Genomic DNA, 24032 nt, shown 5'->3' with positions numbered 1-24032 from the left:
GGGGTACTGGTAATGCACAGTGCGAGAAGAAACACGGGGACGAATAGCGGCCGCATTTCGATGGGGCATAATGCGAAAACACCCGTGTACTTAGATTTCCCGGAATTTATAGATTATTTGTCGATTATCGATTAGCTATTTATTGGCTATCGCAAGGTATTGACCACGCATTTGGGCTAGGCTAAGCACGACCAAGTCATCCCCAGCATTTTCCGAAATTTATTGATTATTGATCGATTATCGATTAGCTACTGATTGGCTATCGCAAGGTATTTTCCACGTATTTGGGCTAGGCTAAGCACTACAATGTCGTGCCCAGCATTTCCCGAAATTTATTGATTATTGATCGATTACCTATTGATTGACTATCGCAAGGTATTGGTCACATATTTGGGCTAGGCTAAGCACTATCAAGTCATGCCCAGCATTTTCCGCAATTTATTGATAATTGATCAATTATCGATTAGCTATTGATGGCTATCGCACGGTATTGGCTACGTATTTGGGCTAGGCTAAGAACTACCAAGTCATTCCCTGAATTTTCCGGAATTTATTGATTATTGATCGATTATTGATTAGCTATGATTGGCTATCGATGACTTGGAGATAATTGGCTATTGGCGTTTTTTTGTTAAAAACGCCGCCTAGCTTATCCAAGAACTTCAAGATATCGCTGTTACCGAAGTCTGCAAGTCGTGCGCGAAACCCATGTAGGTAAGCATCATTAGGGCACGAAGGTTTCGGCGCCGCATTTCAAACCTGTCTCCAACAGGTATACAAATCCTATTATGTCCGTGGCTAAGCAAACATAACGTTGCGGTCACCGAGATGCACGTGTGCAAAAATAGTAACGCAAAACGACCGCGTTCATCAGCATGTACTACATACAAAGCTCGAAGAAATACGATACTCAACGCGTAATCAGCGGGTAACAACCGAAATGAAAGAGCAGCAGGCACTTTCAACGTTCGCCTCGAATGCTGCAATGAACAGCCGATGTAATTTCTTAAAATACATGACGAATGTTTCTCGGTGGTGGAGTCGCAGAGATGTCTGGGAAACTCGTGCGCAGTACTCAACGAGCGCGGACTGCGGTGGTGTGGTTGACCAGTTGACTATAACCAAGACGGTAGCAGTTCGACTTCCGGAAAACCGGCGCATGGGCAGATCGGTCGGTGGGATCGGTCTATTCGATCACGTTGGTGAAAAATTCACGCAGAAACTCCTCTGGGAGTTGTCTAAGTATGCGTAAGCATAGTGCCACTTGCTCATCTCCACGCTGCCCTGTGTCATTATCAATGTTATGACATTGATCCGGCCAATACAAACGACAGCGCTGCGGCGACACGAACTGGTGCGGACGGCGGCGCAAGGCGCCTTGATAACGCAAGAAAAGTACTGCACAACGGAAGTTTTATTGAAATCTCGTTGTGCTGGCTCACAGAGTGTTGGAGTTTCATTGAAATTCACACGAATCAACGATACTTCAAGTGGACAACGGAAATTCAATACTCATGTTTGTAAGGAACTTCCACCCCAACATAACAAATTTGTCACCTCGGTTCTTTCTTGCGAGGCGAGAGGCCCAATCAAAATACGCCCCCCCCCCCCCCCCTCCCTCGTTTAATGGCCAGGTTCTTAAGCCTGCAGATCATGGCTTGCACGACCATCAGCTCACTGGTGCGAGGTTCATGTCTTCCGCGTCCGCAGCGCGGTATAAATCGACGAACAGAGGTATAGCCCCTTTTAACGGGACAGCGTTAAAAAAAAATTAGTGAACAAAAATGTGAACAAACGTTAGTGAACAAAAATTTATTTCTCAAAGTAAAATTGGTTAGAAAAATTGTAAAGTACGACTTAACCACAACCTACGTACGTGATAGCATCGGATTGTAATTTGAATATAACGAGAAAAAAGCCTGATAAGCAGCCAGGGATCTTTGAATGCTATCGCGTTCCACTCTTAAAGGCGAAGCTTAAGCGTCCTCCAATTCTGATGGTGCGCGGCTCAAGCAAGCAACGCTCACGCAACATTTTTTTTTTTTTTTTTTGCTGTTCTTCTTCCCTGCGTGGGAATGAACGTGGGACAGCTGCAACTGCCTCTGCGCGTTCGTACACACACACACACACACACACACACACACACACACCACCTCTGAAGCGAGCTGCCGATGTTGATGTGCGTACACGTTGGCTTGTATAACTTGAACAGGTGGAATTTTTGCTGTTTAGTCTCCAGAGGCGGTAAATGACATTTACCTTTTACATCAAAGTTATCAGCATGACATTTACCTTTAAGAGATAGATAGATAGACAGACAGACAGATAGATAGATAGATAGATCGATCGATAGAGAGAGAGGGGGAGAGAGAGAGAAAAGCAAGGGATATATAAGAAAAGGGAATGCCGGCGAAGAAGGGACGGTAGGTAGAACACATCTGCGCTTCGGTTTGACTAATTGAGGCCAAGGGGAAGGTGCAAGCGGTCTCCAGACATGATAGTATATCAGATCAGCCCTCATTCATTATGCAGCAACGCACATGGAGCCGTATCCGTATTTCCGAAATACAGTGTAGACCGCTTATAACGTAAGTCGCCAGAGTCGCGAATATCCGCACTATAAGCGGTACCGCGCTATAACCAAAGCAACCATTTTCAAGGCCCGCACATATGCAAAACTTGTGCACCGAGCCGCCACGCGTATGCGACAGTCGAGGAATGCGGCTAGAACGTTTGCATTCAATTTACAGTCGAATCTCGTTAATTTGAACCAAATCACGCGGCGGCGCCTCCGACCGGCATTGCTCCGGCACCGCCATAGAGTAAAAGCTTAGGAGAGACCCCTCAATGTCGCGCACGAACAAAACAAAAAAAGAGAAAGAAAGAAAAAAAAAACGCTGCGGAAATTTCACCCTTTCTCAAATGGCAAGGTCGCCGATTCTGCGTTGCGCCGGAAAATGCGCGTACGTGCCGACATCTCAGCCACGCTACCGTAGCCACGCGTAGAAAATGGCAGTGAACCCTTCTTTCTCCTGTATGCTTCCTCTACATTTTTAGTCACTTGTTGACCTTGCACGCTGCGGCTACGGCGCAAAGGGAAGCAGCGGCGCTGTCCCAGGCCGGCCAACGAAACTGCCCCCGCCGGTAAACGGCCGCTTCCCGATAACGACAGAAAACGAAAGTTCGTGGAGCTGGCGCCGGGCCGGCTGGAGCCGCGGCGCCTGCACGGCGGCGGGCGCGCACGGTGACAGTCGAAAGTGAGGGAGCTACGAGGGAGGGTGAGGGGAGCCACCGAAGCAGCGGAGTTGCCGAGGCGAAATCCGCTTCCCTGCCGCCCTCCTGCCTCACATTCCACGGTCTCCGCGTGCGCCCTTCGCCGTGCCGTGCCGGCGCCGCCCGCTCCCTGAAGTTTCGTTTCCTGCCGTTATCGTGAAGCGAGCGTTGGCCGGCGTTGGCAGTTTCGTGGACCTCGACTCGCACTCAAGATTCTGGTTTCAGCCTCACTGGCTGTACGTTCGCACCACGTGCCCTTCTCCTCCACTTCGTCTCTCTTTCTTCCTCGAGCACTCCTTGGGGCGCACGTTTCCCGTTTGAGGAGAGCGTTCGCCGTCTCCGCTGACTTCCGTACTTCCAGGCAGCCGCACAGTAACCGGTACTTCGTTTCCCTCAACTGCACTATAAGCGATACGTGTATACATGGAGTGCTATGGGAAAATTAACGGGAGTCTGAAAAGACCGCACTATATCCGGTCCTGCACTATAAGCGGTTACGTTATAAGTGGTCTATACTGTATATGTTTTCCGCAAAGCCCGCAATGACCACATGCATACTGTTACCACGGTCGAAATGTTTACTCACGGGTAGCCTGCTTAACCAGCAACTATATGGGACACGTTTTGACAAGGGACTACATATAGAGATGTCATGACGCTCCACGGAATAGACGCGACGCCGCCGGGCAATGAGGCTGAAGATGGCCCCGAAACATGTTCCCTCACATGCGTTGTTTATACTTCAATACTAACGCGAAATGATGCAAGTAACAATCGAGCGCTATTTACTCGCACAGTCTTCTATTAGTGTTTGACAGTATTGCTTTCGTTAGTTTAAATAGGCCAGTCCTCGCTCGCAAGTTTTGCAGACCCATACTATATAGAGCGCTGCGTATATATACGACGCTGTCTTCAGCACAATTAGCCACGATTTGGCTTACGACGTACTGCGTAACAGGTATTCGCGAAATTATAAGTTCTGCGCGCTCGCCGTCTGTAACAGCACAACATACACTGGCGATCGCGCACACTCTTGAATCATATACAATGGAAAAATGAATCCCAGTTTGCCCAAGCGACAGCTGCTGCGCGCAGGTGTAGAGAGGTTTCTGTCCATAGCTGAATAACACGTTTAAAGGGACACCAAAGAGAAGGTTGGCCCATATATGTCGCACATAAACGTAAAGTACGTCAGGATCGCTTTTTGTGTAGGTAGTCACTCTGTATATCCGGTATGTCAAGTGCTGAGACTTCAATGCCGGCAAGGTCAGCGTGTCAGCATTGAAGCCCACTATGACCATGCTTCCCGTGTCTGGCGTGCAATGAATAAAAAAACTATATTTAAATAATAACTCGAACGTATACTTCTACACATGTCACCCCCACTGATCGACGAAAAACCGTAACTGCAGCACATTTTTTCGTCGATACAGCGGTGTAGCCACGGTACGCGGGAGTTACCTTCCTGTTGGTTGAATCCGCGCAACCTCGGGTACTTATTTATTGGCTGCTGCACATGCGAAGAGTGTGTGCGTACACGTATGCATGGCGCAGCGCTTACCTCGTTCGGCGCGCCAATTACACGGCGCTCGCAGGCGCCGCTGCAGATGTTGTTGCCCGGTTTCTGCCCGAGGCGGACGACAAGCCGAACCGCACTGAGCTGGCGACCTGCGCAGACGAAGAGATAGACAGAATCAGCCACCGTCGTGTGAAGATCAGGACGCAAACGCTAGTTCACGCTCCACCATTCGCAGACATCAATTGAGCAATTCGCAAGCGTTACGCTACGGAGTAAACATATAGCACAAGCAGCTCATAGCTTTCCATTCTGCCTGCAAAGCCGCAACGTCGGCCCTTTCTTTTTCATTCTTCGCTGTGAGCTTTCGATCCAGCATACAAAATTAGTGTTACTGCATGCAAGAGTCGGGTACACGAAATATGTCTGCGCGCAGGTTCTCACGGCGAATGACTGCAGTCGATATTGATTGAGTAGCTAGCTGCCTGAATTATCGAGCGAACACTATAACCTATACTTGAACATTCATATCTGTCATTGCGAATTATGGTATATACCCACCGGATCGCGCAAGTTTCGTGCTGCGCCATTTGAATTCGGCAAGTTTCTGTTACATGGATTCTCGGAAATGTTGCGGAGCAGCACATAGCGTGACATACTCCGCTAACATGAACATGTTACCAATACACCATGTCAATTCACCATGGGCAATAAACCACGATGAACCTTTGATTACATTTGGCTATGTGCTTAGCTGCTTAATTTTGAAGTTAGCTGCATGACAGTAGCTTTTCGAGGCGATTTTACTGCTCTTAGCTACGTCGGACAGCATCAGCGCATTTCTGAGCAGGGCCACCCCTACATTTCAAAATGCACTATGCTTTTAGGTACTGCATGCGCAAGAAAACGTGGTTAAACGAAAAAAGAAGCCGTTTGTATGCGGCGCATCCGTGTTAGTTCCTTGTAATTTCTACAAGCTCCAGCGAAGCTCAACGTGTTTCGAAGTGAACCAGCTCTGTTCGTTGCTACGTCGCGATGCCTCCGAATCCTCCGGAGCCAGATATTGTTTAATCTCCACCAGTGTACTACAAAGAAATGATGTTATAACTGACGAACACTCTCGTTGTGTGTGTGCGTGCGTGTGTGCCTGGGTGCGTGAGGAGGGGATACTGAAATTTCATAAGCACGTGCAGTTACATTAACGGCGGTCTCGAAAGGACCGCACTGGCTACCTCAGTTCGCTGCCCGAAGGCGTAACATTGCCGCCACTGGAGGCGTATACTTCTCCCTATAGCGGTGTTTAGACGTGTATAAACGTGTAGCGACTACTTGGACGGGACTCCTGGTAACTCACTGATGAATAATTAACGACGTGTATACATATGCCAGCCGAACGCGTCATTAGTTCGTCGCCGACCAGGTCAGCAACTGCGCCGGAGAGATCGGGCCCCCGACCAGAACGCAATTCCGTCGCCGCCGATTCTGGCTCCGGCGAAGATTATCGGTGCCGGCCCCGCATGCTGTTTGCGGCCGCGAGGCTTAATGGACGTCGCGAACGCCGCCCCTCTCGCGCCACTACTGTGGTCATCAGAGACGGGCCGCCGCCGCCGCCGCCGCTATACATGATGCAGTGGCTGGGCATTTACAACACACGGAGCACTTGCCGTTGCCGAACAGTGTCGTTCCCGCAGAGTATTTCGAAATACGGTCAGGAATTAGGCTCTGTTTACGTGCGCGCACGTTGCGTCTCCGCTGTATGCTGCCTGGTTAGGCATATCGCGGACATGTATGCAGCAGACGCATACGCACGCGCAAAGACACACACACACACACACACCACGAGCGCACGCAGGCGGCCGTTTTAGTTTGCACTCAATACAGGTTTCGGCTTCAGTGCCGCAAAATTTGCAAACCGGACATTTTTAGTACCACAGTGGACGCTCGCTTGAAGACAGGAGTGGACTTCAACCAGACAATCGGGTTGCTTATACCAAAGTACTTCTCTGATGGTATACCTTTACACAGCATGAAACAAGCATAACGAAGTATAGATTCAGCGAGACGGATGCCGCAGGGGGCCCGGGTTCGCTTCCCAGTGCCCAAAGCAAGTAAATACGCGAGTAGGTGAGCTAGTTGGGGCACATTCGGACGCAAACAGCGGTAAACTCGGGACATAGTGTAGCAGATGTAGAAAAACACTGTAACCTTTTTTTTTTCTTCTCGTTTGTTTGTCAGATAGTAAATTACCACACGACTTAGTTCGATCCACTTCGACTTCCCTGTGGGATTACATTGGCTTTCGGCAGATTATGGATGTACCTGTTGAAACCGCGCTCAAATGGGACGCAGACGTACGTGATGCCCTAAACCATTGAGTTTCGCCCGCAACGCGAAGCAGACACACGATAGCTGGTGAACTATAATGCGAAACTGAAAGAGAGAAAGATATAAAAAAAATTCAATGAAGCTATCGTCTGTGTCATCCTTTATGATGCAGACGATCAGGAAGTTCTCGTTAGCGGTTAGAGCATGGATGTTCAGGGAAGCAACTTCCTACACACCTGAGACTCGAAACAATCGGTTGGAGCGAAACTTTGGAGAAGTTCATTCTCTGCAAAGCGAGTGCGGTAAAAATGGCATGAAACTTTACTACGCAGTGCAGCTGGAAGGGAAACCAGCTGCGTTCACATTTTTCAACATTCACGGCGCGCCATCCTTCACCTGCAGCCTCTAAGGAGCGACTTGCAAGAGGCTTTGACGCAATTCTATGCACGCTATTTTGCAGCAGTTAGTAAAGTCCTGGCAGGGTTCCCGAACTAAGTTTATCCTATCCTAACCTATATAACCTACACTTAACGTTGGTTTGCAGTGTGGCGCTCCTGTGCAATTACGAACTGCGTTCAGGAGAAAACGGACCCCTTTAACACAAAAAAGAAGTTATGGAAGACTGAAGGCACAAAAATAATTACATTTGCACTAGTACCAGGTATAATGAGCGTGTAGTCTAATGCCCGCTTACGTCACCCTTTGAGGAGCCTGCATATGTGACGGGTGCGGAATCATCCATGCAGCGCGTCGATTAAACCCCATCGTCGCCTTTCAACATCGTTTAACTAATCGCATTTTCAGCAAAGAGAGGACACGAAAATCCGGTGAGGCAAGGCCGGTTCACCTCCCGCCGTTACCGTCATGAACGAGCGTAATCCAGACGTAAACGCTCTCTTGGCAAGCATGCGACGCGCGCGCCAAGCCTCTCTTTCATTTCCGTTGTCAGCGGCTTAGGGAACGCACTTGCACAGTTTGCAGCTCGTGTAATGGATGATGCGATGAGCTGACTCGTCAATAATGCTGAAAGTCGCTGTTGCCTATATACTAAACCGTGACAGACCAGTTTTCCGCGTATTACGTCCTCCTCCCCAGACGCAATATCCTCTTCCATAATGCCGTCAGCAGTGGACCGGAGCGAGCATATAACTTTACACTAAAGTTGTAACACTTGCATCGATCCCTAAGTACTACTCGTACATCAGGCAACCGCATTGAAGTCTCATCACACAAACATTTTCTGCAGGCTTCACGCTTTCGTATTTATCGGGTGCATGGAAGAAATCTCTCTCCGCAGAATACGGGCTGGGGCGGCCTTTTTTTTACACCTTCGGTCACCATGGGCCTGGAGTCCCAACACTTGCAGACCCAGTGAATTGACCAAACTGTTCTGCTCCAGCTTATGAAGCGGACATTCGCCACCTGTTGCATAGCGGTGCCCAAGAACGAGGGCTACACTTGAGAAAGGATGCTAAGAGCTACCGCGCGAGCTGGATCAGGCCAACAGTTATATACAGGCGCTGGCTCATGGACGACAACTTCACCAATTATTCCATTACACTGCAATTTCTGCATGAGGAGAGCATCCGTGTTTTCATTTAAATAAACAACTATACAGCAGAGTCAGCTTCACGGTGGGAAAAAAATGTTCGCCCGTCTAGTCTGGCGCGTCCCGGAATTTGTCGAACATGCCTCCTTTGTGCTTATATCGGAGCCGCAAGAGTCGTGTAACTGTAACAGCGCATACACATCCAAGCAAAAACGTACACCCATCCAACCGAATATCCCGACGACACACACAGGTCGCACAGGCAATTTTTAATGCGATTTCTTCGGCTTGCCGCTATGCGACTCGTACGAGTATAAATCACGGTAGAGGGGAAAAACAAAAACAAAGCAGAAGTAGCGCGACGAAAACGGGAAGAAAAAGTAGCGTCATTAGGCGCGCACACACACAACAGCGACTATTATATCGAAGCCTCGGCGACAGTGATAAAACTATCGGTCACAAAGGAACTGCAACGCGCTGCATCAAACGCTATACAGCAGGAAGCGTAACGTATGACGCCCACACATGGGAGGCGTACAGTATACCGCGGTTGTCCGCGATTAGGATTTCGACGCATCCGTATAGGCATTCATTAGATAACGAACACAGCAAGAACGCGTGGATGTTTTCCACGCCGATAAGGTGCGAATCGCAGCGTTCATTGTTTGATTTGGGAAGTGCGACGAGGGTATCTGCAAAGCCGAACACAATAGCCTCCAAACAGCGCAGCACAAACGCCGCAATGCAACGCACAATTTGAGGGCGTTACCATTTCGCCTACAGCCGCGCGGCTTTTTCTTTTACGCGACGCCGACTCAGACGCACGCGGTTCAGAACCTTCATTCTTGGTCTAAAGGGATTGTTGCAGCCGACGACCGTCTGCAATAAATATGAAGATGCGGAGGATTCAAGAAAAAAAAATGGAAAATTTTGCTGCTCAAGCTTCACAATAGATAGAGGGACAAAGAGAAAAGTGCGCGATAATCGCCAGCAGGTTCAATTTTTAGCAAAATTTTACTGGTTAACTTTCGTAATTATTCTTCGCCGCACGTGTCACAATAGCTGAACTGAAGCCTCTCGAAGCGTATCATCTTACAGCATGGAATCCTGAGAGCAACGCCAGTCTAGAGATTAGAGTCTACAAACTTGCGGGAAAATACCACTGGGTCCACCGTTCCACGTAGAATAATTTCCCCAATGCCTTAAACAATGCTACACAGAACAATGTAGAACACCAATGCATTTCGTTGCTGATTTTGAGGTCGGACGTCTGGAAACTGATGCTATTCTCGCGATTTCTACTATGTAGACATGGCCGTTGCACTGACAGGCTTCCGTTCATCAATCACAGTGCGTGCGGCAAAATTATTAAGAGGAAATCAGTGATATATAATGTAACTAATAAAGCTGAGTGGCGATTACAGCACAATTTCTGACGTCCCCCAATATTAAGAATCGTAGCCAGCATTAATTTTTTTCTTCGAATTCCCTATTTTCAACAAATGGGAAACAGTTATTGCCACTGAAATAATAAATAGCAAATAAGAACCTCTCCGTTTTAGGTAGAAAGAGCTGATAAAACGTACAACTCTCAACTACAGAGAACCGCCACGCGGAACAGAAGCAGTTGCCGAGGAGACCCATGTTGCACACTAAAATGATATGAAGAAGAGGGTATAGCAAAATGCTCTCCCGGTCCTGTTCAGTGCGTGGGCATTTAATTCGGCGAACAGAGCGAAAGTGAACCATGGAAAAACAACAACTACGAAGTTTTCAAACTCACAAGCGCTGCTGCTGCTGCTCCTGCGACAAAGCGCATTTGGTGTAGTCATATTCTCCTTCGCGTTTTCCGATGCCCGAGTTTCGTTTCGTTACCCGTTTTGCTCTTTCCTCGTTTCTGTATATTTCCTTTATCTTGCTGTTTTCTTGAAACGCGAAAACGTGCGTCATTACGTTGCCTTCTCCTCCTCACGTATATAGAGACAGTGATGGAGTGGGCACCTTGTTCTTCGTATCGGCTGCGTCTCCTGCGTTCAGCCCGTGAAAGTGAGTCATAGTTGAAATTTCGCAAGGGATGTCAGGTGCGGCGGACGCAGCCCAGTGCGACGCTTGAGGATTTAATTTAAAAAAAAAAAGAGCTCTAAAAAAAGAAAAGAGAGATGAAGAAGAAGATGTCACTAAAAGCGCGCTTTCTGTATTCGCAAATAGGACCTAATCAGCAACAGCTCACGCAGAATTCCTCGTTTCAAGATAAACAACGGACCCATTAGCTGATTTTTTTTTTTTTAGCAGGAGCTTCTAACTGCTGTCGAAGTAATAACAAATAATACCGGCGCTTGCACGCAGTCAGACCGGTGTGCTTTTCTATCATTGTACTTCTACTCACAAATCCGTCTGATTTTGCACATCTCTTTCCGCATGTTACTCTCCGTGCCGGATGATCGGTCAAAGAATAAGTATACATGCATGCTGAACACGACGGTGTAGTCACTCGTTATGCAAATGCGTATCGTTCGTCGCACGGCACCGCGGCGTTACTGGCAGCTGGCCCGCGGCTCGTTCACCTCCAGCCGCAATCTGCAAGAAGTATAAGGGTTTCTCGAGGTCGTCATTTACACGCCCGACTAATCCGTATACAGATGACCAGTAACGATATACATCCATACTCGCGTGCCGGTCACGCGCGAACTTAATGACTGCGCGTTGCTCGTGGCCTTCAGTGCAAAACCTGTATAGGCGGACATGCATTCCATTTTTTTTTTCTGGGTGTGCATTGTCTGTACGTGCCGTAGCGTTGAGTGATAATGCCGTCAACTCGACAGCGCCAAACAAACAAAGACGAGATGCGCGTGCACGAGAGTATGCAAATGTTTGTAGCGCTGCTGAGAGCCTGGGCGTCTCGTGTTCGCTTCCATCCTTCCTTTCTTTCTTTCTTGGTTGCTTGCTTTCTTGACACTGTAATATTTTCACCGCCTATACAGGACGAAGCCCGTCACCTACTATGCCATGCTCTAAGAAAATTGGTACGCAAGCTATCTGCTTACTTCGCTAATGCGAGACCGCAGAATATATAGCTCACAGGTTCAACTCGGACCACCTGCGAGAAATAGACCCTGACAGGACTTATCACCTCCCAGATAAAATCAGGCGAAGCCAAGGAAGCATGCTTCGTCGAATCCGACCTGAAGGCACATCTCAGCTCGACAGGTACACACGCGCATCTCATCGGCCGCGACGCGCGTCCGGACATGCAGCCCGAACTGTGAACGCTGCCAGGTGCTTGAGACTCTGCAGCACGCGGTTCGCGACTGCCCCGTCTATTTGCGACAGCGCTGGCCTCTTCGCTGGCAGCCATCGGAAGGCAAACGCTATCAGAAGGGACACTCGCACTGCCTGAACGCACGGCAGCGAAAACGGCGACGAATTGCTGTCACGAACCATTTGCAGAGCGCTGCACTGGACAGGAGACTTTAACGATACCACTCTGTCGCGGAGTTATTGTGTACTGCCCTCATCCCATCTTCCTGTCCTCATCGTCACCATTGGTTATTCTTTTTCGTCACCTTTACCCTGTGCAGGGAGCAGCGGGCCAGAACATACCATATAGACAGGCTCAGATCAACATTATTGCCTTTCCCGCAATAAAATATAATTCTCTCTCTCTCCTCTCTCTCTTCAGGTATTGCCCAAAATGTCCCCAATGGAGCCAATGCGAACGACGGAGGCACAGAAAAGGCAAAGCACCTTTTCAAAGAGGTGCAAAAGGTAGGATTGCTCTTGGTAACGGCTGAGCCGATTGCATTAAATTTGGCGAAGTGAAAAGAAGCAAAAGGTGCAAAATATCTTATAGAAGTTTACGAATATCGCTAAAATTTGGAGAAACGAAAACGCTCAAGTTTACAAGTCCGCGTAACACCGAAACCGCGTGCTTATCGCAATTCCGAAAATGGCATCTCATAAAGAGGTTAAAACAAGAAATTTGACGAGTTACACTGGATACACATTTCATGAGTTATACTTGACTTTCGAGATTAAGCTAACGGAAGTTTTGCAAAAGCCACGCAACCGAGGCAAAACGTATATTATAAAGTGTACTACATTGTTTCCGTTTGCAAATAGGCTTTTTTTTTCCTAGATACAGTTCACATTATTGCGATAACTGTTCTTGTTCGAAGCTATAAATTTGTCGTTTAAAATATCCTTCGAGGTGTATCGTCGTATTCGTGAATTTCGATTATTAAAACGTTATATCACCTGAATATTCCTCCTAGCAGGCGTAATATTTACTTTCCCTAATGGAAAATTTTTTACTTAACTCCGGAAAGCCCGAACACCATTCCACACTTAAAAAAATTAGAACAACTTCTTCATATTTATTTGTGACCTGGACAGTGCATTCGTACAAAAAATAAATAAAATAAATAAATAAATAAATAAATAAATAAATAAATAAATAAATAAATAAATAAATAAATAGACAGACAGAAAGAAAGCCCACTGAAATGACAACTGAGTAAAACTTAGTCATAGTATGGTAATTATTTATCAGTAGTTGGTTTGCTAAACTATCTACAGCCGAAAATACCCTCCGGCATTTCAAAATGCCACTGTGGGCTTTTGGTTAAATTTCCAGCGCTTAAATCGGGGCCTGTATTCACAGAAAGCTCTTAAGGAATGGTCAGCAGGAGTAAATTCACGATAATCTTTATGTTGTACACATTATTAGCGAAGGCGCCCGCATAATGATAACGAGCACTTACTAAAGTAAAGCTTCGTGAATTCGCCCCCAGAATTTTGAGGCATCAAATTTAGCGTAAAAAATAAAAAAATGATACGTTGGACTTAGTGGGGTTAAGTCATCTGTTTTAAGCGGTTAATTTGAGCAACGCTACGTTTCGTATATACTTTTATCTGAAAAGATGAAATCGGACTTCAGCCAGGGCAGCGCGATGCTTCTTCTTAATGATGTGCTATAATACTTCTCCACTCGTGTCATTGTACTGGCACCGATCGAGGGCCTTGTTTGTCGCACAGACGGGCAGCATGCCAGGCGCAAGATTGCACAGCTCAGTCGACTTGCTCGCTATGCCCAAATTTGCATCTTGGGACGACACATTTAAGAACACGGCTCTGCCTCTTCGCAGGGCCTTTTCTATCTCTGTCCGAAGCGCTCAAACCGGGAAACGGTCTCTCACTAACGAGAAAGAAGAAAAGAATGACGACAAAAAAAGAAAAAAAAAATGAGCGCGTTCCAAGCAGAGCCTCGCAGTTTTGGAAAACTGCCTCATAGCGCGTCGGTGTGCACGAAAGACGCGGGGACGTTTAGCATTTGCATTTAGAGAGGGGCGCCCTTGTGCAAAGGCAGCACGATTGGCCGCCACGACGAACGAGCTGAGATTTTTAGCGGTCGGTTATGCGGGAAGGGGGGGGGGGGGGCACACACGTCAAACCCCTCCCTCCCCTCCATTGTTCCGTCACGTAATTTCGCTGCTGGGACAGCGCTGCCTAATATAAAGTGCACGACATACGAAGAGTTCCGAACTGGTTTAGAGCAGCCCGGCGCTGTTTTTAAAGAAAGTATCCCTTCATGCAGCGCGTTCCCTCGAACGCAGCGCTTAATAGAAGACCAGCTGCTACCGCAGGCCATCAAGATTGTCGGCCAATTTGATGCCAGGCAGACATGGTAAATTCTCCCAACCGTAAAATTCTGAGGCAGGCGTACTGTTCTTCTTCTCACGCTTTTATTTTATAATTGTTATTATTAGTTTTAGTTAAGTGTGATAGCTGTTAACTGTCATCATCATCCGCCTATTTCATGTCCAGTGTACAGCGAAGGCCTTCTCCCAGCGATCAACAATTACCCCTGTCTGGTTGCCAAGGCAACCGACTGCGTATGACGCCCCGCGGAGCTGGCGCGGAAACTTGAAGGCGTCGCCGCGCATTTCGTTTTTGCGCCTCTTCCGGCTTGTCAAAGCAGCATGCTCTCGTGGTAATGGTGGCTTTTTTTTTTTTTGTGTGTGTGTGTGTGTGTGTGTGTGTGTGTGTGTGTGTGTGTGTGTGTGTGTGTGTGTGTGTGTGTGTGTGTGTGTGTGTGTGTGTGTGTGTGTGTGTGTGTGTGTGTGTGTGTGTGTGTGTGGGGGGGGGGTGATAAATGTGGTCCATTTTTCTTTTACTAATAATGCAACCTTTTCGTGTCAAGTGTACGAAGATATGAAAGAATACTTTACCAGTTTTCACAGATTCACTGTTTACAGCGTTACGAAGGTGGCGCTTCTCAAGTTCGTCTGGCCGCTCACCAAAGTGCCGACGACAGTTGCCCAGAGAGCTGGGTCGGCCTTGAGACGAGACACACGAAATCTAGGCACTTACCCTCCCCGCCATCTACTAAGGGAAAAAAAAAAAAAAAAACAGTAGCCCCAAGTAATTCTGTTGGGTCTAATGGCCTGACTACCATAAAACAGAATACGACCTGCTATCTCTAGACATTGTGTTAAACAGGCACGTCAGTCTGGCTCCAGTCCGCTATTAACGAGAATTGACTCTTACTTCCGAGCGCCGAAGGAGCAGTAAGTCACGCGGGAGCAAAAAAAAAAAAATAATTAAAAAAATAAAGACAAAACGTTCGGTAAAATCCAGCACTCGAGCCACAATGGGAAAGCCAGACGGAGCGAATGACTAAGACGGACCGGATGGGCTTCAGCAACTACTCGTCGGTCTTCCTTAATACCCCTATCAGATTACATCACCCCTTTGCAAGAGAGAGAGAGAGAGTGTGTGTGTGTGTGGGGGGGGGGGGGGGGAGGCAACAATTTTGCTGCGAAGAGGGAACAGATCAGGCGCGACAGCCGACGGGTTGTGCAACCACATCACTGGAGCGACCTTTATTGGCTTTCTCATACAAACAAAAACGGCACACGCCGGAGCCAGACGGCCCCTTCTGATATGGCCCAGTAGTGTCTACACGCAGACGCGCACATAATCCGGTCACTCGGACGTTATAGAGTATATTGCTTTTAGCATCGTCTGTGTTGCAATACATTTCTCCTTTTTGCTTGTCCTGGTGGAATACGTCGTCGTCAACGTTAACTCCCTGATTCGATTCCGAATGAGTCTTGGTTTCCCAGCGGCGATTTCTCTCTCGTCACATCTTCGTGCATGCTGTACATACGTAGACTCACATCTTCGTGCTTGCTGTACATACGTAGACTTGTTGCGAAAGGACAGACATACAGGCCGTTGCGTTCGTATCATGAGGCAGCTATCAAATAACTCAGACTTGCGTTTTACGTATACCTGAACGCCTATAGTGCGCATTCTAGTATACCGATGTGTATATATGCGATGCACGTGTTACGTCCTTTGCTGATAAAGCACGTAAAACGCCAATGAACGCATTCGTATTTTCTGTGCCGAGGATATCGGGAGGCAACGGTTCAGCCGCAAGCTTCCGGTGTCAGCACGATGTTCGTTTGGCAATTTCCCGCGCTTCGACATAGGGCGACAACACTATTAAATCGGGCAACAGGCTGCGGTAATACAAACTGTATAGAAACCATCGTGATTCGGAGCTTACCCAGTGTTGGTAGACAAATAATGCCCGTCGCAAGGTCCGCAAACGGAACCTCATACGTGGCGCGGCTGCCGGCTGCCGCAGAAAGTATACAGTCACAACAAGGAGCCCCTACGCAGAAGGGCGACGAAGATTTATTGCGTGCATCATGAAATTGACAAAAGAATCGCATGAACAGGGCACCGCATTCGCGAAGTCGTTCGCACGCAAGGACGCTTAATAAGAACGGGTGCCGGCCAATTAATGGCGACAATGAACGAGACGTTGAGAAGGTATCAGGGCCAGTGACAAAGGCTATTCTTATAAATGAACGACTTTGTTTATCCAGCTATAGGTGACGCACGTAACCTTTCCTATACACGAATAATATGCTGGGAACGACAGACTGTGTTTGGTCGGCAGCCGCACACTCGTGATCGCGACCAATGCGATGACGGGAAGATCAGCGCGGCGATGACCAGTCATGGGCTGTATGGTTACATAAGAAACGTTTTTTTTTTTAAATAAGGAGTCGAACTTACAAAGCTTTTCGTTATTAAATGTTCCGTTGTTGGCCGCCTTCGCTCATAATACGCCCTACAACCTATAACTAACTGTGCACCAGCTGCTCTATAACGCTTCTAGCGTGAGCACATTCTTGCGAATACGGCCCACAAAAAGCCGAATTCGCCGAAATTTCCATTAGCAAGAGGTGTCCCCCGTCACTTTCCATCCACCTCCGCGACTCTAATATGTTGGCTATCACGCCTTTATGCTCACGAACCGTGTTATGTATAGCGTATACGACGCGCTTTCTACGGGCGCCCTCAATGTGCCCAGATCTTGCGTCACAATTCGACCCATCCAGCCCGTACATGCCTTCTCATCAGTGCCGCCGATAAAAGCAGCTCCCAAATCGACCAGTTAAATTCACCGCGACCGACAGGGCGACTATATGCCACGCCCTCCTCCATCCCGCATTCAGCGCACCGCGCCCGCTCACAAACAGAACGGCGTATACGCCAAGGCGCGACGCGGCGTCAGGCGCGACATACACGCGCTTGCAGGCGGCCGTCGCGCCACCGTGACTAGCAAGGCCAGCCGGCGTATACGCATACACGTTGTTGCCCCATCGGATGCGTGGCCCAACGCACAAAGCCCCCCTTCCCCCGAATGGCTCGAACGCTAGATCCCCTCGTTCATCTATTCCCTCGTGTCGTACAGCGCTAGCCAATAACGCCCGGCTCGCGTTAAAGGCTCGCCGCCTGGCGAAGCTGCCTTGGCAGAAAAATGTACTATGCGTTCCTATCTTCTCGTCCGGTGAGCCGCGCTAACGCGATCCGTCGTCGGCCGCGCAGGGAACAGTCCATTACGTCATCAGCCGCCGCCTACCCACACGCACCTCACACCCACGCTGGCAGGCACGCCCCCGCGCAGACAGACAAATGAGGAGATAACAAGAAGAAACTGCGTGACTTGTCTTCGTGTTACGTAGTGTATATACTGTAACTCAGAAATGGCGGTGCAGCTGAGAATGGCTGATCTTTTTGCTCCTCCGAAGCTAACACAACTTACGACGCACACAACATAACCCTGAGGCCCAATTAAACAGTCCACGATCGTCCTGACCCCGGCCGCTCGAAAAGCACTCGGAGGCAGCCTCAGAGTTGCGATGGCTGCAACGGGCAAAATAACTGAATAGACCAAATATTTATACTAATTTGCTGCAGTTGTTGCCGGCCCACCGTGGCACAGCTAGCGGCGTGCAGTGAATCATATCCGAGCTGTTCCCTAATACCACTCTCGAAAAGTGACGAAGTGGCACTCGTGTTAGCTGTTGCGCGGCATGCATGGTGGTGTGATGCATGCCACAACGATGGGCCCCACAATCCTTTTGACTACAACTTTGATCTTCACACGCTGCACCGTGATCTGCACTGTACTGCACAGTACGTGGACTTTTACAGCGAAGCTGCATATGCCTAGGCTGAAACACTCGCGGTCCGACCACAGAAACCCTCCGGCAGAAATAAACCTATCGAAAACTCGCGTATCGTTCACTTGGTATATACCAAAATTTGCATGGAGGGGAACGAATGTATGACTAACATGACTGACAGGTCATCACGTCAATAACATCAGATGCTCGTCAGTTAGGTGACGATTAACGATAATAAAATAACAGTAAAATCACGTGTGGCGCATACGCGGCCGTATTGGATATGCGGGTATGAGCTAGGGACAACAAAGAAAGAAAGAAGGAAAGAAAGAAATTACATGTGGCTCGTACCGGGGCCGCACATTTCAGATTCGCAGGTTTATCATCTGTACGGGGTGCAAGGACGGTGAATTTTTTATTATTAATTTATTTACACTCTATACATGTAAGGGCCCGTGAGGGCATTACACAGGGATGGAGGTAAGAGATAACAGTGTCTTCATCTACAACATGTTCCAGAAAACAAACATCAAGAAAATACATATGTATGGCCTATATACCTCCTATATCGCGTTGGTTAGGGTGTTGCTTACACGAATTACCATTTAAAATTTGGGGGATGAATGCACAAAGCTCTTTCGGCGGAATTCACAAAGCTTCCCATTCGTAAGTGCTCTTTGCAATTGGCCAGCCGCCCTCGATTATAGTATGTCCAGCATCAATATTGGCTGGAATTTTATCTTGCAAATGATTCTAGCGTAAGAGATTTTTTACGAATACGTTCCTTTGTCCGTGCTTTTTGCCGTTGGCTGGGCCCCTTCGCTAGTATATGTCCAGCATCGGGATTGGCTGAAATTTTCTTTCTTGAACAATTCTATCGTAAAACCATTTTGTGAATACGGGCCATTTGTTCGTAAGAGTAGATGTCAGCCAATCGCGAGGACGGACATATATTAGCAAAGGCGGCCAGCCAATGGCAAATAGCACTTAAGAACGAGGGCCCGAATTCACAAAACCGTATTACTCTTGAATTGTTCGTAAGAGCAATTTTCAGCCAATCCTGCTGCTGGACATATCATCAGCGAAGGCGCCGGCCAATGGCAGGAAGCACTTACGAAAGAGAAGCTTCGTGAATTCGGCCCGAGCTTAAGATGCTTTGTGAATTTGGCGCCAGGCCCGTATTCACACACACAAAAAAAGTTCTTAGCCAGAATTGTTCGTAAGAGACCTTAAGGTGTCAACCAATCGCGGCGTTGTATGAATACCATCGTTGCAAGAGTGGCCGCTTGTACTCGCCTAACCTCGCGGTGGGGTCGGGTTTGTGCTTCTTGTTTTTTTTTTTTTAAGCTTTCTTTCGCGTTTAAGTCTTTGGATGAGCTGTCACACTGGCGCACCGACGGGGGGAGGGGGGGGGCGGTTTGTAATCCCCCCCCCCCTGAGGCCGAGTTAACCCCCCCCCCCCCCCGCGCGTCCAGCCCCACCAGTCCAACGTGTACCTTCAGTACTCTGTCCACATTGTCAGTACAATTCAGGACGTGGCTTGAGGTCGAATTTTCCTGATTAACAAAAACACTCTATCACTGTCGTGTATTAATTAATTCACTCTTCAATTACTTTGAGTAACACGCGGCAGAAATAAACATCGTCACTGTTATAATTATTAGGCATTTTATTTGTTGTTGATGCCTCTGGGTAAAGCAAGGAAATTACATATTGTGCAAAGTGCTTCCTTCCTTTCCCCCCCCCCCCCCCCCCCCCCCCCCCCAGAGATCCTGGGTGCGCTACTGGTCACTTACATTGCTAGTTCATACGCGCCACCATGGTAGAGCACAGAGTCATGGAGGCCATGAGCTCGTTATACTTGCGGCCACCGTCGTCTCTGATGGAGCGCGACCAGTCAGGGTATGCGAATCCGAAAACCAGCGTCCACTGCGGCACCCGTATATACGGAGTCTGTTTTAGACGGACGCAAATGCGACGTTGGTTTCAGCATATAACTACTGGCTTTACACGAAATGCAAAGGAGCATTATATACAGTTTTGTGCACGTCGAGTACGCGAAGAAGACCACACTTTCGTCGCGCTCCTTTACGTGTATACAGAGGCCGACGGTGACCGTCAAAGACGACGGTCATGTTGAGTGACATGCACGCGATCGGAATAACAATCGAGTGAACGACATCGCGTGTATTGGGTAACACCGCGGCAATGCAACGGGAAGAGCGTGAAGCGGATTTCCGGCGTCTTTTCAAGTGGCGTGGCACGGCGTCCGTTGGCGTCGGCTGATGGCATCGCTGCGTCTACAGACACTGTAAACGGAAATAACTCTTAGGTGGGAGTATAATGCTTGTCCTCTAGCGACCCCCCGGTTGGGAGTTTATTATGCTCCGAATGATCGGAGTATAATTTTTACTCCGAGCGGGCGGAATTTTTGCGTGGTGCCTTCGGAGTTTTTTTTTTTTTTTTCTGTCATTTTTATTTTTTACTTCGAGCTGGACGGAGTTTTTTCGAGGTGCACCGGGAGTATAAAAAAGACACGTCAATTTGCGTGGAGAATTTTTATGTAGAGGCTTCGGGTCAAATTCCGAAATATACACACAAGCATAAGCCAAATTCTGCGAAACAAGTGAACGAGACCAAACAGACCAAGCAATACATAACACAAACATTTGAGAAACACCCGACGAAGAGCTGTGAAAGCCATCCAACGCACACTCGACACACAACAACAAGCAACCCTGCCAGTATATATAGCCACGATAATGTGGGCCTCGAAACGGCCTAGCGAGCAGCTGTAGTGTTTTCAGAGTTACGACTCACAGGCTCGCACATATGAGATCGGTCTCTCTGAAAACAACATGAAACATAAATCCACACGGAACTGTTAACTTAGAATATTGAAAAAACAACGTTGATGGCATAATTTTTCAAAATTAGAATGCCATTCCGTGAGCGCTGAAGCGACTTCGCACACTGCCGGCGTCCGCGGCCAAAAAGTAGTGCGTTAGTTACAGTACGCAAGAAAAAAGTACGTGCGCGTGCTTCATGACAAAATTAGCTTCATGCGAAAGAATTGTGGCTGGATAACAATTTATTACATGTGAGCATGACCCGTAGCAGCCTACGTAACACCGAAAATTGCGTAGTCATACATTTTTTTGACCGCACTATTTGCTCCGCGTCCAAGCAATGTCTCTCGGCTGTGAAACGAAGCCATATCGCTCATCTGGCAAACGAATCCTCACGCTCGGAGGCAGCAGGTATGCTCCTAAATCAGTATGTTGGATGGAGCTGATGTTAATGCAATATCCGAAGCAACGACGTGATCAAAACAGAACTGCGCGATAACAATTCAATTCACATCGCTCAGTAAGAAGCTTTATTCACAGTACGTACTTACGTCCTACCGTATTTCTTGGGCGAGGATATCCGTACACAGATTCATAAAAGAGTTCCTTGCACCACGGTCTAACTTACTGGCAGCACAGCACCGTGACGAACTCGGAATATGGCATTCATGTGCGGCTATCACGGACGTTGTCGCTCGAACCGTGACTGCTGTTGCCATTGCTACGCGGCACTTTACACCGGACGTTGTCAGAATATACTCAAAAGGACATAAAAGTGGTATTGAACTCACTGAGGAACACAAGTCAAGGTCACGCAACACGGAAGCACAGCCAGAAACCCGAGCCGACATCACGAGTCAACCGGCAGCTTCGTGGTCACAACTAAGCCTTTTGCCGCACTTGAAATCGTTGCTCTTGCATTCATCGTTGCCAGCAGAGTGATCACAGCTAACGCACATGAAGATGAGATACAGTGAGCTTCAGGCACGTCTTTCTGGAAGGAAGTATAGGAAAGAAAATCGGCGAAACGCTGGCACGGAACGACACTTCACAGATGTAAACAAACCGTCAGCCATGAGCACCGCCGACTCCGCCGAACGCGGCCGGTCGCTGGCGCGGCGCACAGCCTTATGGGAAGCACCACGTGACCAAACTGTTCTGGCAGGGGAGTTTTTTAAAACTCCCTGTGGGGAGTTCCCGGGGAGAACAAAATTTTGAAGGCGGAATAAAATCACGTCATGTCCGCCCTTATCCTCCCACAGGTTGTGAGCGGAGTGAAACGAGGGAATGCCGTTGTATTCCTCCCATACATCGGAATAAATATTGAAGGATGGGAGTATATAGGGCACATCACCTCCTTAAAATTCCCATGCGGGGGTATTTTCGTTTACAGTGTACACTTCGCGATGACTGTGATAGCTCCAGAGCAAAGCGATATTCCGCGTCCGCCATTACACGCACAGCGAAACGAACGACGCCCACCTAAAATACGTGTGAGATGCGTTTCATACGCACCTGCAGCTCTATCAAATGGAACTATGCGTTCAAGAAAAAAAAAAAAAAAAACAGCCACTATTTTTCATCTGTTAAGCTTTAACTCCCAGCGCTTTGAGATACCAAACCCTATGCCCTGCCTATAGTTGGCACTTCAGCGGTAACCCGAATTACTAAAGACATCCTCACACCGTCTTCTGCGCATATACGGCACATTTCTTTCGTCAAGCGGGTCGCGTGCTCCTATAACGTTCACGGCTATTGCAACAACAATCCAGCATATATCTAGTATTGGTCGAAGCTTAAGAAACTTAAATGCGTAGTAAGGCTACAGTGTATCTTTAGGATACGTAAACGATCAGGGAGCAATAATTTCACAAGCTGCCATATAAGGAAGAAAATATGCTATTTATAAAGCAGAGCGAACATGCCAAATGCTCATGTCACTACATACTGAGCACGCAAACACGCCAGCCGCGCTCGGCTATTTTTATGCAATTTCACAAATGCGTCTAGACTTCGCCGTAGCTGTCTGCAAGTTATAGAGCGTGCTTTTCGCTGGCGCTCACGTGCGGGAGCTCAAGTGCAGAGATTACCATTAGTTGAGGACAAAGAAAAAGAGATGGCTGCCTTGCACTCACACTGTCTAAAAGGTGTTATTTCGCCGTAAATACTCACGTGCGTACGAGTTGGCACCAGGAATCGTAGTTAACGTTAGTCCCGAGTACAGAGTCGAACGCCTGGGGCTTCCGAAATTATTGATTACATACAGGTCACTTCGTTGTAAGGGTCGCGCACCGCACAGCTCACAACAGAACCGGGACAGGATTATTCCTTCGCTATACGTGTAATTTCGTTGTAAAGGCGTTAGTATGTAGAGGCGCTCGACTGTATTTCACACAAAGTCGGCCGCCTTCTCTAACATGACCGACCTCACGATTGACTCGCATGTGCTCTTACGAACAGTTCTTCAGCGTATAAGCACTTTATGAATACGCGGGCCCTGTAGTTCTTTTTTTTTTTCTTCGACTAGCACGCGCAGGCCTGTTCTACACGCTACACTATAATAGCGCCGCGCTGATGCATGCACCCGAACGCAGCACGGTCGCATGCACTGTATAGGCGACAGGTGCACCCGGGAGTCAGTAACAGCTGTCCGGAGGCCATTCTAGACGGCCCTGCTGCGCACACAGACACACCCGCAACGCAGTGAGCGACAACGTGACAGCCACAAAGTGACCCCGCACTGCCTCCGCGTCTATAAGCGTCTCGTGTTGCATTAGGCCTCTGAGTGTGTGTGTGTGGAAGCTATACATAGCATATACTGCGTTCTATTTCTGCCTTTTCGTTGCCCTCGGAAACGCAAACAATGCGGCCCGCTTTCATCGCCTGAAAGGAGACCTTTCAGAACTGTCACTAAAATTTCAGGGACGCCAATCGATCGGTGAAAGTGTACACACATGCAGCGTGCACGGATTGTTTGGCCGCCACAAGTGCGGCGCGCGGCCAGTACACCCGATATGACAGTCATACTGGTA

General features: G+C 48.2%; 1 protein-coding gene across 5 annotated transcripts in view; it reads right to left on the bottom strand.

Moving 5' to 3' along the window:
* Nucleotides 1-24032, bottom strand: part of LOC119437139 (phosphatidylcholine:ceramide cholinephosphotransferase 2) — a 218703-nt gene that overhangs the window by 78942 nt on the left and 115729 nt on the right. For 3 of the 5 annotated variants that reach the window (XM_037704206.2, XM_049660315.1, XM_037704207.2), the window contains one exon: nt 4835-4941. The exons of 1 other annotated variant lie outside the window; for it this stretch is intronic. The gene's annotated coding sequence lies outside the window, so the exon portion shown is untranslated. Of the gene's footprint in view, nt 1-4834; nt 4942-10446; nt 10468-24032 lie in introns of those variants that run through there. One more of the 5 variants, XM_049660314.1, reaches the window with a different exon arrangement.

The sequence above is a fragment of the Dermacentor silvarum genome, chromosome 1, assembly GCF_013339745.2.
Source record: "Dermacentor silvarum isolate Dsil-2018 chromosome 1, BIME_Dsil_1.4, whole genome shotgun sequence".
NCBI classification, from domain to species: domain Eukaryota; kingdom Metazoa; phylum Arthropoda; class Arachnida; order Ixodida; family Ixodidae; genus Dermacentor; species Dermacentor silvarum.
Note: the sequence above shows the minus strand (reverse complement) of the source record. Positions and strands in the feature narration are given on the sequence as shown.